Raw genomic sequence first — 12500 nt, 5'->3', positions numbered from 1 at the left:
TCAATCAATCAATCACCTTTATTTATATAGTGCTTTAAACAAAATACATTGCGTCAAAGCACTGAACAACATTCATTAGGAAAACAGTGTCTCAATAATGCAAAATTATAATTAAAGGCAGTATATTCCCAGGCAGTCTCCCATCCATGTACTAAACAGGCCCAAACCTGCTAATATTCAGAGATCAGGCACTGACTCTATTTTTTGGCAAAATTATTATATACTAAGTGAAAAATGTCCAAAAAGCTTACAGCACCTGGAATTCCCAGGCGGTCTCCCATCCAAGTACTAACCAGGCCCAAACCTGCTTAGCTTCCGAGATCAGACAAGATCAGACATAGCCAGGTTGGTATGGCCGTAAGCGAAGTCTGCTGCAAAGAGAGGGCTATTTAAAGACCAGCCAATCTTATCGCCAGTACATTATATAAGTAGGAAAGAAAACCCAAAAGCTTAAAGCACCTGGTATTCCTAGGCAGTCTCTCATAAAAGTACTAACCAGACCTAAACCTGCTAAGATTCAGAGATCGGGCATTGACTCTATTTTTTGGCAAAATTATTAAAAACTAAGAGAAAAATGTCCAAAAAGCTTACAGCACCTGGTATTCCCAGGCGGTCTCCCATCCAAGTACTAACCAGGCCCAAACCTGCTTAGCTTCAGAGATCAGACGAGATCAGGCATAGCCAGGTTGGTATGGCCGTAAGCGAAGACTCCTGCAAAGAGAGGGCTATTTAAAGACCAGCCAATCTAATCGCCAGTACATTATATAAGTAGGAAAGAAAACCCAAAAGCTAAAAGCACCTGGTATTCCTAGGCAGTCTCTCATCAAAGTACTAACCAGACCTAAACCTGCTAAGATTCAGAGATCGGGCATTGAATCTTTTTTTTTTTTTTTAATGAAAGATTATTATATAATTCGTGAAATTTTCCAAAAAGATTAAAGCACCTGGTATTCCCAGGCAGTCTCCCATCCATGTACTAACCAGGCCCAAACCTGCTAATATTCAGAGATCGGGCATTGACTCTATTTTTTGGCAAAATTATTAAAAACTAAGTGAAAAATGTCCCAAAAGCTTACAGCACCTGGTATTCCCAGGCGGTCTCCCATCCAAGTACTAACCAGGCCCAAACCTGCTTAGCTTCCGAGATCAGACGAGATCGGACATAGCCAGGTTGGTATGGCCGTAAGCGAAGTCTGCTGCAAAGAGAGGGCTATTTAAAGACCAGCCAATCTTATCGCCAGTACATTATATAAGTAGGAAAGAAAACCCAAAAGCTTAAAGCACCTGGTATTCCTAGGCAGTCTCTCATAAAAGTACTAACCAGACCTAAACCTGCTAAGATTCAGAGATCGGGCATTGACTCTATTTTTTGGCAAAATTATTAAAAACTAAGAGAAAAATGTCCAAAAAGCTTACAGCACCTGGTATTCCCAGGCGGTCTCCCATCCAAGTACTAACCAGGCCCAAACCTGCTTAGCTTCAGAGATCAGACGAGATCAGGCATAGCCAGGTTGGTATGGCCGTAAGCGAAGACTGCTGCAAAGAGAGGGCTATTTAAAGACCAGCCAATCTAATCGCCAGTACATTATATAAGTAGGAAAGAAAACCCAAAAGCTAAAAGCACCTGGTATTCCTAGGCAGTCTCTCATCAAAGTACTAACCAGACCTAAACCTGCTAAGATTCAGAGATCAGGCATTGAATCTTTTTTTTTTTTTTAATGAAAGATTATTATATAATTCGTGAAATTTTCCAAAAAGATTAAAGCACCTGGTATTCCCAGGCAGTCTCCCATCCATGTACTAACCAGGCCCAAACCTGCTAATATTCAGAGATCGGGCATTGACTCTATTTTTTGGAAAAATTATTATATACTAAGTGAAAAATGTCCAAAAAGCTTACAGCACCTGGTATTCAATCAATCAATCAATCACCTTTATTTATATAGTGCTTTAAACAAAATACATTGCGTCAAAGCACTGAACAACATTCATTAGGAAAACAGTGTCTCAATAATGCAAAATTATAATTAAAGGCAGTATATTCCCAGGCAGTCTCCCATCCATGTACTAAACAGGCCCAAACCTGCTAATATTCAGAGATCAGGCACTGACTCTATTTTTTGGCAAAATTATTATATACTAAGTGAAAAATGTCCAAAAAGCTTACAGCACCTGGAATTCCCAGGCGGTCTCCCATCCAAGTACTAACCAGGCCCAAACCTGCTTAGCTTCCGAGATCAGACAAGATCGGACATAGCCAGGTTGGTATGGCCATAAGCGAAGTCTGCTGCAAAGAGAGGGGTATTTAAAGACCAGCCAATCTTATCGCCAGTACATTATATAAGTAGGAAAGAAAACCCAAAAGCTTAAAGCACCTGGTATTCCTAGGCAGTCTCTCATAAAAGTACTAACCAGACCTAAACCTGCTAAGATTCAGAGATCGGGCATTGACTCTATTTTTTGGCAAAATTATTAAAAACTAAGAGAAAAATGTCCAAAAAGCTTACAGCACCTGGTATTCCCAGGCGGTCTCCCATCCAAGTACTAACCAGGCCCAAACCTGCTTAGCTTCAGAGATCAGACGAGATCAGGCATAGCCAGGTTGGTATGGCCGTAAGCGAAGACTGCTGCAAAGAGAGGGCTATTTAAAGACCAGCCAATCTAATCGCCAGTACATTATATAAGTAGGAAAGAAAACCCAAAAGCTAAAAGCACCTGGTATTCCTAGGCAGTCTCTCATCAAAGTACTAACCAGACCTAAACCTGCTAAGATTCAGAGATCGGGCATTGAATCTTTTTTTTTTTTTTTTTAATGAAAGATTATTATATAATTCGTGAAATTTTCCAAAAAGATTAAAGCACCTGGTATTCCCAGGCAGTCTCCCATCCATGTACTAACCAGGCCCAAACCTGCTAATATTCAGAGATCGGGCATTGACTCTATTTTTTGGCAAAATTATTATATACTAAGTGAAAAATGTCCAAAAAGCTTACAGCACCTGGTATTCAATCAATCAATCAATCACCTTTATTTATATAGTGCTTTAAACAAAATACATTGCGTCAAAGCACTGAACAACATTCATTAGGAAAACAGTGTCTCAATAATGCAAAATTATAATTAAAGGCAGTATATTCCCAGGCAGTCTCCCATCCATGTACTAAACAGGCCCAAACCTGCTAATATTCAGAGATCAGGCACTGACTCTATTTTTTGGCAAAATTATTATATACTAAGTGAAAAATGTCCAAAAAGCTTACAGCACCTGGAATTCCCAGGCGGTCTCCCATCCAAGTACTAACCAGGCCCAAACCTGCTTAGCTTCCGAGATCAGACAAGATCAGACATAGCCAGGTTGGTATGGCCGTAAGCGAAGTCTGCTGCAAAGAGAGGGCTATTTAAAGACCAGCCAATCTTATCGCCAGTACATTATATAAGTAGGAAAGAAAACCCAAAAGCTTAAAGCACCTGGTATTCCTAGGCAGTCTCTCATAAAAGTACTAACCAGACCTAAACCTGCTAAGATTCAGAGATCGGGCATTGACTCTATTTTTTGGCAAAATTATTAAAAACTAAGAGAAAAATGTCCAAAAAGCTTACAGCACCTGGTATTCCCAGGCGGTCTCCCATCCAAGTACTAACCAGGCCCAAACCTGCTTAGCTTCAGAGATCAGACGAGATCAGGCATAGCCAGGTTGGTATGGCCGTAAGCGAAGACTGCTGCAAAGAGAGGGCTATTTAAAGACCAGCCAATCTAATCGCCAGTACATTATATAAGTAGGAAAGAAAACCCAAAAGCTAAAAGCACCTGGTATTCCTAGGCAGTCTCTCATCAAAGTACTAACCAGACCTAAACCTGCTAAGATTCAGAGATCGGGCATTGACTCTATTTTTTGGCAAAATTATTAAAAACTAAGTGAAAAATGTCCAAAAAGCTTACAGCACCTGGTATTCCCAGGCGGTCTCCCATCCAAGTACTAACCAGGCCCAAACCTGCTTAGCTTCCGAGATCAGACGAGATCGGACATAGCCAGGTTGGTATGGCCGTAAGCGAAGTCTGCTGCAAAGAGAGGGCTATTTAAAGACAAGCCAATCTTATCGCCAGTACATTATATAAGTAGGAAAGAAAACCCAAAAGCTTAAAGCACCTGGTATTCCTAGGCAGTCTCTCATAAAAGTACTAACCAGACCTAAACCTGCTAAGATTCAGAGATCGGGCATTGACTCTATTTTTTGGCAAAATTATTAAAAACTAAGAGAAAAATGTCCAAAAAGCTTACAGCACCTGGTATTCCCAGGCGGTCTCCCATCCAAGTACTAACCAGGCCCAAACCTGCTTAGCTTCAGAGATCAGACGAGATCAGGCATAGCCAGGTTGGTATGGCCGTAAGCGAAGACTGCTGCAAAGAGAGGGCTATTTAAAGACCAGCCAATCTAATCGCCAGTACATTATATAAGTAGGAAAGAAAACCCAAAAGCTAAAAGCACCTGGTATTCCTAGGCAGTCTCTCATCAAAGTACTAACCAGACCTAAACCTGCTAAGATTCAGAGATCGGGCATTGAATCTTTTTTTTTTTTTTTTAATGAAAGATTATTATATAATTCGTGAAATTTTCCAAAAAGATTAAAGCACCTGGTATTCCCAGGCAGTCTCCCATCCATGTACTAACCAGGCCCAAACCTGCTAATATTCAGAGATCGGGCATTGACTCTATTTTTTGGCAAAATTATTAAAAACTAAGTGAAAAATGTCCCAAAAGCTTACAGCACCTGGTATTCCCAGGCGGTCTCCCATCCAAGTACTAACCAGGCCCAAACCTGCTTAGCTTCCGAGATCAGACGAGATCGGACATAGCCAGGTTGGTATGGCCGTAAGCGAAGTCTGCTGCAAAGAGAGGGCTATTTAAAGACCAGCCAATCTTATCGCCAGTACATTATATAAGTAGGAAAGAAAACCCAAAAGCTTAAAGCACCTGGTATTCCTAGGCAGTCTCTCATAAAAGTACTAACCAGACCTAAACCTGCTAAGATTCAGAGATCGGGCATTGACTCTATTTTTTGGCAAAATTATTAAAAACTAAGAGAAAAATGTCCAAAAAGCTTACAGCACCTGGTATTCCCAGGCGGTCTCCCATCCAAGTACTAACCAGGCCCAAACCTGCTTAGCTTCAGAGATCAGACGAGATCAGGCATAGCCAGGTTGGTATGGCCGTAAGCGAAGACTGCTGCAAAGAGAGGGCTATTTAAAGACCAGCCAATCTAATCGCCAGTACATTATATAAGTAGGAAAGAAAACCCAAAAGCTAAAAGCACCTGGTATTCCTAGGCAGTCTCTCATCAAAGTACTAACCAGACCTAAACCTGCTAAGATTCAGAGATCAGGCATTGAATCTTTTTTTTTTTTTAATGAAAGATTATTATATAATTCGTGAAATTTTCCAAAAAGATTAAAGCACCTGGTATTCCCAGGCAGTCTCCCATCCATGTACTAACCAGGCCCAAACCTGCTAATATTCAGAGATCGGGCATTGACTCTATTTTTTGGAAAAATTATTATATACTAAGTGAAAAATGTCCAAAAAGCTTACAGCACCTGGTATTCAATCAATCAATCAATCACCTTTATTTATATAGTGCTTTAAACAAAATACATTGCGTCAAAGCACTGAACAACATTCATTAGGAAAACAGTGTCTCAATAATGCAAAATTATAATTAAAGGCAGTATATTCCCAGGCAGTCTCCCATCCATGTACTAAACAGGCCCAAACCTGCTAATATTCAGAGATCAGGCACTGACTCTATTTTTTGGCAAAATTATTATATACTAAGTGAAAAATGTCCAAAAAGCTTACAGCACCTGGAATTCCCAGGCGGTCTCCCATCCAAGTACTAACCAGGCCCAAACCTGCTTAGCTTCCGAGATCAGACAAGATCGGACATAGCCAGGTTGGTATGGCCATAAGCGAAGTCTGCTGCAAAGAGAGGGGTATTTAAAGACCAGCCAATCTTATCGCCAGTACATTATATAAGTAGGAAAGAAAACCCAAAAGCTTAAAGCACCTGGTATTCCTAGGCAGTCTCTCATAAAAGTACTAACCAGACCTAAACCTGCTAAGATTCAGAGATCGGGCATTGACTCTATTTTTTGGCAAAATTATTAAAAACTAAGAGAAAAATGTCCAAAAAGCTTACAGTACCTGGTATTCCCAGGCGGTCTCCCATCCAAGTACTAACCAGGCCCAAACCTGCTTAGCTTCAGAGATCAGACGAGATCAGGCATAGCCAGGTTGGTATGGCCGTAAGCGAAGACTGCTGCAAAGAGAGGGCTATTTAAAGACCAGCCAATCTAATCGCCAGTACATTATATAAGTAGGAAAGAAAACCCAAAAGCTAAAAGCACCTGGTATTCCTAGGCAGTCTCTCATCAAAGTACTAACCAGACCTAAACCTGCTAAGATTCAGAGATCGGGCATTGAATCTTTTTTTTTTTTTTTTTAATGAAAGATTATTATATAATTCGTGAAATTTTCCAAAAAGATTAAAGCACCTGGTATTCCCAGGCAGTCTCCCATCCATGTACTAACCAGGCCCAAACCTGCTAATATTCAGAGATCGGGCATTGACTCTATTTTTTGGCAAAATTATTATATACTAAGTGAAAAATGTCCAAAAAGCTTACAGCACCTGGTATTCAATCAATCAATCAATCACCTTTATTTATATAGTGCTTTAAACAAAATACATTGCGTCAAAGCACTGAACAACATTCATTAGGAAAACAGTGTCTCAATAATGCAAAATTATAATTAAAGGCAGTATATTCCCAGGCAGTCTCCCATCCATGTACTAAACAGGCCCAAACCTGCTAATATTCAGAGATCAGGCACTGACTCTATTTTTTGGCAAAATTATTATATACTAAGTGAAAAATGTCCAAAAAGCTTACAGCACCTGGAATTCCCAGGCGGTCTCCCATCCAAGTACTAACCAGGCCCAAACCTGCTTAGCTTCCGAGATCAGACAAGATCAGACATAGCCAGGTTGGTATGGCCGTAAGCGAAGTCTGCTGCAAAGAGAGGGCTATTTAAAGACCAGCCAATCTTATCGCCAGTACATTATATAAGTAGGAAAGAAAACCCAAAAGCTTAAAGCACCTGGTATTCCTAGGCAGTCTCTCATAAAAGTACTAACCAGACCTAAACCTGCTAAGATTCAGAGATCGGGCATTGACTCTATTTTTTGGCAAAATTATTAAAAACTAAGAGAAAAATGTCCAAAAAGCTTACAGCACCTGGTATTCCCAGGCGGTCTCCCATCCAAGTACTAACCAGGCCCAAACCTGCTTAGCTTCAGAGATCAGACGAGATCAGGCATAGCCAGGTTGGTATGGCCGTAAGCGAAGACTGCTGCAAAGAGAGGGCTATTTAAAGACCAGCCAATCTAATCGCCAGTACATTATATAAGTAGGAAAGAAAACCCAAAAGCTAAAAGCACCTGGTATTCCTAGGCAGTCTCTCATCAAAGTACTAACCAGACCTAAACCTGCTAAGATTCAGAGATCGGGCATTGAATCTTTTTTTTTTTTTTTTAATGAAAGATTATTATATAATTCGTGAAATTTTCCAAAAAGATTAAAGCACCTGGTATTCCCAGGCAGTCTCCCATCCATGTACTAACCAGGCCCAAACCTGCAAATATTCAGAGATCGGGCATTGACTCTATTTTTTGGCAAAATTATTAAAAACTAAGTGAAAAATGTCCAAAAAGCTTACAGCACCTGGTATTCCCAGGCGGTCTCCCATCCAAGTACTAACCAGGCCCAAACCTGCTTAGCTTCCGAGATCAGACGAGATCGGACATAGCCAGGTTGGTATGGCCGTAAGCGAAGTCTGCTGCAAAGAGAGGGCTATTTAAAGACCAGCCAATCTTATCGCCAGTACATTATATAAGTAGGAAAGAAAACCCAAAAGCTTAAAGCACCTGGTATTCCTAGGCAGTCTCTCATAAAAGTACTAACCAGACCTAAACCTGCTAAGATTCAGAGATCGGGCATTGACTCTATTTTTTGGCAAAATTATTAAAAACTAAGAGAAAAATGTCCAAAAAGCTTACAGCACCTGGTATTCCCAGGCGGTCTCCCATCCAAGTACTAACAAGGCCCAAACCTGCTTAGCTTCAGAGATCAGACGAGATCAGGCATAGCCAGGTTGGTATGGCAGTAAGCGAAGACTGCTGCAAAGAGAGGGCTATTTAAAGACCAGCCAATCTAATCGCCAGTACATTATATAAGTAGGAAAGAAAACCCAAAAGCTAAAAGCACCTGGTATTCCTAGGCAGTCTCTCATCAAAGTACTAACCAGACCTAAACCTGCTAAGATTCAGAGATCGGGCATTGAATCTTTTTTTTTTTTTTTTTATGAAAGATTATTATATAATTCGTGAAATTTTCCAAAAAGATTAAAGCACCTGGTATTCCCAGGCAGTCTCCCATCCATGTACTAACCAGGCCCAAACCTGCTAATATTCAGAGATCGGGCATTGACTCTATTTTTTGGCAAAATTATTAAAAACTAAGTGAAAAATGTCCAAAAAGCTTACAGCACCTGGTATTCCCAGGCGGTCTCCCATCCAAGTACTAACCAGGCCCAAACCTGCTTAGCTTCCGAGATCAGACGAGATCGGACATAGCCAGGTTGGTATGGCCGTAAGCGAAGTCTGCTGCAAAGAGAGGGCTATTTAAAGACCAGCCAATCTTATCGCCAGTACATTATATAAGTAGGAAAGAAAACCCAAAAGCTTAAAGCACCTGGTATTCCTAGGCAGTCTCTCATAAAAGTACTAACCAGACCTAAACCTGCTAAGATTCAGAGATCGGGCATTGACTCTATTTTTTGGCAAAATTATTAAAAACTAAGAGAAAAATGTCCAAAAAGCTTACAGCACCTGGTATTCCCAGGCGGTCTCCCATCCAAGTACTAACCAGGCCCAAACCTGCTTAGCTTCAGAGATCAGACGAGATCAGGCATAGCCAGGTTGGTATGGCCGTAAGCGAAGACTGCTGCAAAGAGAGGGCTATTTAAAGACCAGCCAATCTAATCGCCAGTACATTATATAAGTAGGAAAGAAAACCCAAAAGCTAAAAGCACCTGGTATTCCTAGGCAGTCTCTCATCAAAGTACTAACCAGACCTAAACCTGCTAAGATTCAGAGATCAGGCATTGAATCTTTTTTTTTTTTTAATGAAAGATTATTATATAATTCGTGAAATTTTCCAAAAAGATTAAAGCACCTGGTATTCCCAGGCAGTCTCCCATCCATGTACTAACCAGGCCCAAACCTGCAAATATTCAGAGATCGGGCATTGACTCTATTTTTTGGCAAAATTATTATATACTAAGTGAAAAATGTCCAAAAAGCTTACAGCACCTGGTATTCCCAGGCGGTCTCCCATCCAAGTACTAACCAGGCCCAAACCTGCTTAGCTTCCGAGATCAGACGAGATCGGGCATAGCCAGGTTGGTATGGCCGTAAGCGAAGTCTGCTGCAAAGAGAGGGCTATTTAAAGAACAGCCAATCTTATCGCCAGTACATTATATAAGTAGTAAAGAAAACCCAAAAGCTTAAAGCACCTGGTATTCCTAGGCAGTCTCTAATAAAAAAACTAACCAGACCTAAACCTGCTAAGATTCAGAGATCGGGCATTGACTCTATTTTTTGGCAAAATTATTATAAACTAAGTGAAAAATGTCCAAAAAGTTTACAGCACCTGGTATTCCCAGGCGGTCTCCCATCCAAGTACTAACCAGGCCCAAACCTGCTAAGATTCAGAGATCGGGCATTGACTCTTTTTTTTTTTTTTAATGAAAGATTATTATATAATTCGTGAAATTTTCCAAAAAGATTAAAGCACCTGGTATTCCCAGGCTGTCTCCCATCCATGTACTAACCAGGCCCAAACCTGCAAATATTCAGAGATCGGGCATTGACTTTTTTTTTGGCAAAATTATTATATACTAAGTGAAAAATGTCCAAAAAGCTTACAGCACCTGGTATTCAATCAATCAATCAATCACCTTTATTTATATAGTGCTTTAAACAAAATACATTGCGTCAAAGCACTGAACAACATTCATTAGGAAAACAGTGTCTCAATAATGCAAAATTATAATTAAAGGCAGTATATTCCCAGGCAGTCTCCCATCCATGTACTAAACAGGCCCAAACCTGCTAATATTCAGAGATCAGGCACTGACTCTATTTTTTGGCAAAATTATTATATACTAAGTGAAAAAGGTCCAAAAAGCTTACAGCACCTGGAATTCCCAGGCGGTCTCCCATCCAAGTACTAACCAGGCCCAAACCTGCTTAGCTTCCGAGATCAGACAAGATCGGACATAGCCAGGTTGGTATGGCCGTAAGCGAAGTCTGCTGCAAAGAGAGGGCTATTTAAAGACCAGCCAATCTTATCGCCAGTACATTATATAAGTAGGAAAGAAAACCCAAAAGCTTAAAGCACCTGGTATTCCTAGGCAGTCTCTCATAAAAGTACTAACCAGACCTAAACCTGCTAAGATTCAGAGATCGGGCATTGACTCTATTTTTTGGCAAAATTATTAAAAACTAAGAGAAAAATGTCCAAAAAGCTTACAGCACCTGGTATTCCCAGGCGGTCTCCCATCCAAGTACTAACCAGGCCCAAACCTGCTTAGCTTCAGAGATCAGACGAGATCAGGCATAGCCAGGTTGGTATGGCCGTAAGCGAAGACTGCTGCAAAGAGAGGGCTATTTAAAGACCAGCCAATCTAATCGCCAGTACATTATATAAGTAGGAAAGAAAACCCAAAAGCTAAAAGCACCTGGTATTCCTAGGCAGTCTCTCATCAAAGTACTAACCAGACCTAAACCTGCTAAGATTCAGAGATCGGGCATTGAATCTTTTTTTTTTTTTTTAATGAAAGATTATTATATAATTCGTGAAATTTTCCAAAAAGATTAAAGCACCTGGTATTCCCAGGCAGTCTCCCATCCATGTACTAACCAGGCCCAAACCTGCTAATATTCAGAGATCGGGCATTGACTCTATTTTTTGGCAAAATTATTATATACTAAGTGAAAAATGTCCAAAAAGCTTACAGCACCTGGTATACCCAGGCGGGCTCCCATCCAAGTACTAACCAGGCCCAAACCTGCTTAGCTTCCGAGATCAGACGAGATCGGGCATAGCCAGGTTGGTATGGCCGTAAGCGAAGTCTGCTGCAAAGAGAGGGCTATTTAAAGAACAGCCAATCTTATCGCCAGTACATTATATAAGTAGGAAAGAAAACCCAAAAGCTTAAAGCACCTGGTATTCCTAGGCAGTCTCTCATAAAAGTACTAACCAGACCTAAACCTGCTAAGATTCAGAGATCGGGCATTGACTCTATTTTTTGGCAAAATTATTAAAAACTAAGTGAAAAATGTCCAAAAAGCTTACAGCACCTGGTATTCCCAGGCGGTCTCCCATCCAAGTACTAACCAGGCCCAAACCTGCTTAGCTTCCGAGATCAGACGAGATCGGACATAGCCAGGTTGGTATGGCCGTAAGCGAAGTCTGCTGCAAAGAGAGGGCTATTTAAAGACCAGCCAATCTTATCGCCAGTACATTATATAAGTAGGAAAGAAAACCCAAAAGCTTAAAGCACCTGGTATTCCTAGGCAGTCTCTCATAAAAGTACTAACCAGACCTAAACCTGCTAAGATTCAGAGATCGGGCATTGACTCTATTTTTTGGCAAAATTATTAAAAACTAAGAGAAAAATGTCCAAAAAGCTTACAGCACCTGGTATTCCCAGGCGGTCTCCCATCCAAGTACTAACCAGGCCCAAACCTGCTTAGCTTCAGAGATCAGACGAGATCAGGCATAGCCAGGTTGGTATGGCCGTAAGCGAAGACTGCTGCAAAGAGAGGGCTATTTAAAGACCAGCCAATCTAATCGCCAGTACATTATATAAGTAGGAAAGAAAACCCAAAAGCTAAAAGCACCTGGTATTCCTAGGCAGTCTCTCATCAAAGTACTAACCAGACCTAAACCTGCTAAGATTCAGAGATCGGGCATTGAATCTTTTTTTTTTTTTTTAATGAAAGATTATTATATAATTCGTGAAATTTTCCAAAAAGATTAAAGCACCTGGTATTCCCAGGCAGTCTCCCATCCATGTACTAACCAGGCCCAAACCTGCTAATATTCAGAGATCGGGCATTGACTCTATTTTTTGGCAAAATTATTATATACTAAGTGAAAAATGTCCAAAAAGCTTACAGCACCTGGTATACCCAGGCGGGCTCCCATCCAAGTACTAACCAGGCCCAAACCTGCTTAGCTTCCGAGATCAGACGAGATCGGGCATAGCCAGGTTGGTATGGCCGTAAGCGAAGTCTGCTGCAAAGAGAGGGCTATTTAAAGAACAGCCAATCTTATCGCCAGTACATTATATAAGTAGGAAAGAAAACCCAAAA

At 40.7% G+C, this 12500-nt stretch overlaps 27 non-coding genes across 27 annotated transcripts; all 27 read right to left on the bottom strand.

Moving 5' to 3' along the window:
• Positions 1-244: 244 nt before the first annotated feature.
• On the bottom strand, positions 245-363 carry LOC128004499 (5S ribosomal RNA). Its single transcript, XR_008177187.1, has one exon. It is a non-coding gene; the product is annotated as a 5S ribosomal RNA (ribosomal RNA).
• A 221-nt stretch (positions 364-584) lies between these two features.
• On the bottom strand, positions 585-703 carry LOC127997874 (5S ribosomal RNA). Its single transcript, XR_008170730.1, has one exon. It is a non-coding gene; the product is annotated as a 5S ribosomal RNA (ribosomal RNA).
• Positions 704-1069: 366 nt separating this feature from the next.
• LOC127996809 (5S ribosomal RNA) lies at positions 1070-1188 on the bottom strand. Its single transcript, XR_008169698.1, has one exon. It is a non-coding gene; the product is annotated as a 5S ribosomal RNA (ribosomal RNA).
• Positions 1189-1409: 221 nt separating this feature from the next.
• Positions 1410-1528, bottom strand: LOC127997873 (5S ribosomal RNA). Its single transcript, XR_008170729.1, has one exon. It is a non-coding gene; the product is annotated as a 5S ribosomal RNA (ribosomal RNA).
• A 632-nt stretch (positions 1529-2160) lies between these two features.
• LOC128003854 (5S ribosomal RNA) lies at positions 2161-2279 on the bottom strand. The gene has a single exon (XR_008176566.1). It is a non-coding gene; the product is annotated as a 5S ribosomal RNA (ribosomal RNA).
• A 221-nt stretch (positions 2280-2500) lies between these two features.
• On the bottom strand, positions 2501-2619 carry LOC127997872 (5S ribosomal RNA). Its single transcript, XR_008170728.1, has one exon. It is a non-coding gene; the product is annotated as a 5S ribosomal RNA (ribosomal RNA).
• A 635-nt stretch (positions 2620-3254) lies between these two features.
• On the bottom strand, positions 3255-3373 carry LOC128004498 (5S ribosomal RNA). The gene has a single exon (XR_008177186.1). It is a non-coding gene; the product is annotated as a 5S ribosomal RNA (ribosomal RNA).
• A 221-nt stretch (positions 3374-3594) lies between these two features.
• On the bottom strand, positions 3595-3713 carry LOC127997871 (5S ribosomal RNA). The gene has a single exon (XR_008170727.1). It is a non-coding gene; the product is annotated as a 5S ribosomal RNA (ribosomal RNA).
• Positions 3714-3934: 221 nt separating this feature from the next.
• On the bottom strand, positions 3935-4053 carry LOC127996808 (5S ribosomal RNA). Its single transcript, XR_008169697.1, has one exon. It is a non-coding gene; the product is annotated as a 5S ribosomal RNA (ribosomal RNA).
• Positions 4054-4274: 221 nt separating this feature from the next.
• LOC127997870 (5S ribosomal RNA) lies at positions 4275-4393 on the bottom strand. The gene has a single exon (XR_008170726.1). It is a non-coding gene; the product is annotated as a 5S ribosomal RNA (ribosomal RNA).
• Positions 4394-4760: 367 nt separating this feature from the next.
• Positions 4761-4879, bottom strand: LOC127996806 (5S ribosomal RNA). The gene has a single exon (XR_008169695.1). It is a non-coding gene; the product is annotated as a 5S ribosomal RNA (ribosomal RNA).
• Positions 4880-5100: 221 nt separating this feature from the next.
• Positions 5101-5219, bottom strand: LOC127997868 (5S ribosomal RNA). The gene has a single exon (XR_008170724.1). It is a non-coding gene; the product is annotated as a 5S ribosomal RNA (ribosomal RNA).
• A 631-nt stretch (positions 5220-5850) lies between these two features.
• On the bottom strand, positions 5851-5969 carry LOC128003853 (5S ribosomal RNA). Its single transcript, XR_008176565.1, has one exon. It is a non-coding gene; the product is annotated as a 5S ribosomal RNA (ribosomal RNA).
• A 221-nt stretch (positions 5970-6190) lies between these two features.
• Positions 6191-6309, bottom strand: LOC128001464 (5S ribosomal RNA). The gene has a single exon (XR_008174232.1). It is a non-coding gene; the product is annotated as a 5S ribosomal RNA (ribosomal RNA).
• A 635-nt stretch (positions 6310-6944) lies between these two features.
• Positions 6945-7063, bottom strand: LOC128004497 (5S ribosomal RNA). The gene has a single exon (XR_008177185.1). It is a non-coding gene; the product is annotated as a 5S ribosomal RNA (ribosomal RNA).
• Positions 7064-7284: 221 nt separating this feature from the next.
• On the bottom strand, positions 7285-7403 carry LOC127997867 (5S ribosomal RNA). Its single transcript, XR_008170723.1, has one exon. It is a non-coding gene; the product is annotated as a 5S ribosomal RNA (ribosomal RNA).
• A 367-nt stretch (positions 7404-7770) lies between these two features.
• Positions 7771-7889, bottom strand: LOC127996805 (5S ribosomal RNA). Its single transcript, XR_008169694.1, has one exon. It is a non-coding gene; the product is annotated as a 5S ribosomal RNA (ribosomal RNA).
• A 221-nt stretch (positions 7890-8110) lies between these two features.
• Positions 8111-8229, bottom strand: LOC128005343 (5S ribosomal RNA). Its single transcript, XR_008178000.1, has one exon. It is a non-coding gene; the product is annotated as a 5S ribosomal RNA (ribosomal RNA).
• A 367-nt stretch (positions 8230-8596) lies between these two features.
• Positions 8597-8715, bottom strand: LOC127996804 (5S ribosomal RNA). Its single transcript, XR_008169693.1, has one exon. It is a non-coding gene; the product is annotated as a 5S ribosomal RNA (ribosomal RNA).
• A 221-nt stretch (positions 8716-8936) lies between these two features.
• On the bottom strand, positions 8937-9055 carry LOC127997866 (5S ribosomal RNA). The gene has a single exon (XR_008170722.1). It is a non-coding gene; the product is annotated as a 5S ribosomal RNA (ribosomal RNA).
• Positions 9056-9419: 364 nt separating this feature from the next.
• On the bottom strand, positions 9420-9538 carry LOC127995825 (5S ribosomal RNA). The gene has a single exon (XR_008168756.1). It is a non-coding gene; the product is annotated as a 5S ribosomal RNA (ribosomal RNA).
• A 768-nt stretch (positions 9539-10306) lies between these two features.
• Positions 10307-10425, bottom strand: LOC128003136 (5S ribosomal RNA). The gene has a single exon (XR_008175866.1). It is a non-coding gene; the product is annotated as a 5S ribosomal RNA (ribosomal RNA).
• A 221-nt stretch (positions 10426-10646) lies between these two features.
• Positions 10647-10765, bottom strand: LOC127997865 (5S ribosomal RNA). The gene has a single exon (XR_008170721.1). It is a non-coding gene; the product is annotated as a 5S ribosomal RNA (ribosomal RNA).
• A 366-nt stretch (positions 10766-11131) lies between these two features.
• On the bottom strand, positions 11132-11250 carry LOC128002778 (5S ribosomal RNA). Its single transcript, XR_008175516.1, has one exon. It is a non-coding gene; the product is annotated as a 5S ribosomal RNA (ribosomal RNA).
• A 221-nt stretch (positions 11251-11471) lies between these two features.
• Positions 11472-11590, bottom strand: LOC127996803 (5S ribosomal RNA). The gene has a single exon (XR_008169692.1). It is a non-coding gene; the product is annotated as a 5S ribosomal RNA (ribosomal RNA).
• Positions 11591-11811: 221 nt separating this feature from the next.
• Positions 11812-11930, bottom strand: LOC127997864 (5S ribosomal RNA). Its single transcript, XR_008170720.1, has one exon. It is a non-coding gene; the product is annotated as a 5S ribosomal RNA (ribosomal RNA).
• A 366-nt stretch (positions 11931-12296) lies between these two features.
• LOC128002777 (5S ribosomal RNA) lies at positions 12297-12415 on the bottom strand. Its single transcript, XR_008175515.1, has one exon. It is a non-coding gene; the product is annotated as a 5S ribosomal RNA (ribosomal RNA).
• Between the last annotated feature and the right edge of the window lie 85 nt (positions 12416-12500).

Source organism: Carassius gibelio, chromosome B22, assembly GCF_023724105.1.
Source record: "Carassius gibelio isolate Cgi1373 ecotype wild population from Czech Republic chromosome B22, carGib1.2-hapl.c, whole genome shotgun sequence".
Lineage (NCBI taxonomy): Eukaryota > Metazoa > Chordata > Actinopteri > Cypriniformes > Cyprinidae > Carassius > Carassius gibelio.
This window is presented reverse-complemented; position numbering and strand designations above follow the sequence as displayed.